Source organism: Balaenoptera ricei, chromosome 1 (genome assembly GCF_028023285.1).
Source record: "Balaenoptera ricei isolate mBalRic1 chromosome 1, mBalRic1.hap2, whole genome shotgun sequence".
NCBI classification, from domain to species: Eukaryota; Metazoa; Chordata; class Mammalia; order Artiodactyla; family Balaenopteridae; genus Balaenoptera; species Balaenoptera ricei.
In genome coordinates, this window is record NC_082639.1 from 150,215,477 (window position 1) to 150,217,429 (window position 1,953).

Genomic DNA, 1,953 nt, shown 5'->3' on the forward strand with positions numbered 1-1,953 from the left:
TTGTTGCTAGAGTACGGAGACAAAGATATAAAGACATTTATTTATTCACCAACAAATATTTACTGAGTAACTATTACATGTCAGGCACTATGTTGCATTTGGAACAGACTGTAGAGGGCTTTTTGAAACCAAGACAAAACGTTTAGACAGCCAGGCAAATTCTCATTCCTAGCTCCACTGTATAGAGGTTGCATTAGGGGGGACAAAGGACTCTCTAAGCTTCATCTTCATCATCTGTGGAATAGATACAGTAGGAAAATCTACTTCATTGGAGCTTTTGTGCTTTTTAAACCGGAAAGTGTATGGGAACAGCTTACCACAGTGATTGAAGCATAGCACATGCTCAATAAATAGCAGTGATCAGCAGTCAAAAGAAGCAAAGAGCCATGGGAGTTTTGTGAGGACACACAGGACATGATCAATGAGTGACTGGAGAAGATTAATCAGCAGTGAAGTTAGAATTGGTTGGAGAGTGGAAAGATGAAGCCATGTGCTCTACCCAGCCAGATAGAACGGCAGGCTGGGTGTGAGATGAAAAGAAAAAGAGTGAGGGCAGGGGTCACGATTTTCAAAACTAGAGGTTAGAAATGTATCAGGGCAGAATTAATATTGATAGGGCCTGGTGATAGTATTGTACCTCATTCAGTGGAGGGGCTTGATACATGCTGTTGGTCAAGTACCAGTTTTCATTGAATGTCAAGTTGTTAAATATTTTTAACATCACCCCTAAAAGTAACAAAGTGAGGAATTACTAACTCCTCTAAATCTCCTTTTTCTTATCTATAACAGCAGGAGGAAAAGTGGTCAAATTTTTCCTCCTCTGCAAACTATTATGTGGCTAAAAGCTTATGTATGTAGAATGCCCTGTGTAGAGTAGGCACACAATAAATGACTATTAGTATATTAAAAATCCATATTCTACAAGAATTCAGACATCACAGTCCCTTTCTACCATGTTATGCCAGGCCATGGGCCACAGATAGTCTTTAGTGAAGGTTCTAAGCCTATCTTCTCTTCCATCACATTCACAAGGACCACAAGTTCTCATCAATCCCACTATACGCAGTGATTTCTCAGCATGCCCTGCCCCTCCCATAACACTGCCCCAACCCACTGCTTGGTTCAAAATGACTCAAGATTCAACAGTGACCTATGAGAAAATGAAAAGCATCACTTTTGAAATCATACAGGCACTATTACACACCAGTTTTTGTGTGTACTTTCTTGTTTAATAAAGAGACAGCAGAGGAAATAAAAACTGATCCCAGCATTTAAAATCCTACAGAAGAAATGCTTTAGCTTTACTCTTCATCCCTACTTAACTCCAGAAATGTTTCCCAGGAGCCTCACAAAATAAGCAACAGAGTGTGCAAGAGGTCTTATGACAAATGAGTCCTGATTATATTCAGACCCAGTGCATGGCAGGCAGACCAAGTAGAGGTGTTTATTACACTGCCATCCAAGGAACATTTAGGGTGACAGACTGAGGGGTAGTGTGTTGGAGCATTTGTTTGTGTCAGTACTACGAGGGACTGGAAAGATCATCCACTGCAACTCCCCACCCACTATTCCTGTGGCCCTCTAAACCACATCCAAGGATGCAAAGATCTTGCTGGAAAATGCCGTGGGGGAGACCACAGATTTTTTAGCGTTTGTGAAAGTTCTGGTTGTTAAGAGTTTCACTCCAATGAGTTGAAATTCTGCATCCACATTCCTTGGCTGAGGGCATCGAAGAATCTGGTGTTCTCACAGACAATTTCTTCTGAATTCCTTCAAAACACAACTTCAATTCATTCACAATATGCAGCCAATGAAGCAATGTACTTTCTGTGCTTCTCTAATTATGTTTCAATTCCAGCATAGTCAGCAAACAAATTGTATTTGCAGAACAAAAGCCAACATTTACAAAATGTAAATAATAATACAGAGGAAGAAGAAAGAGAGAAATATAAT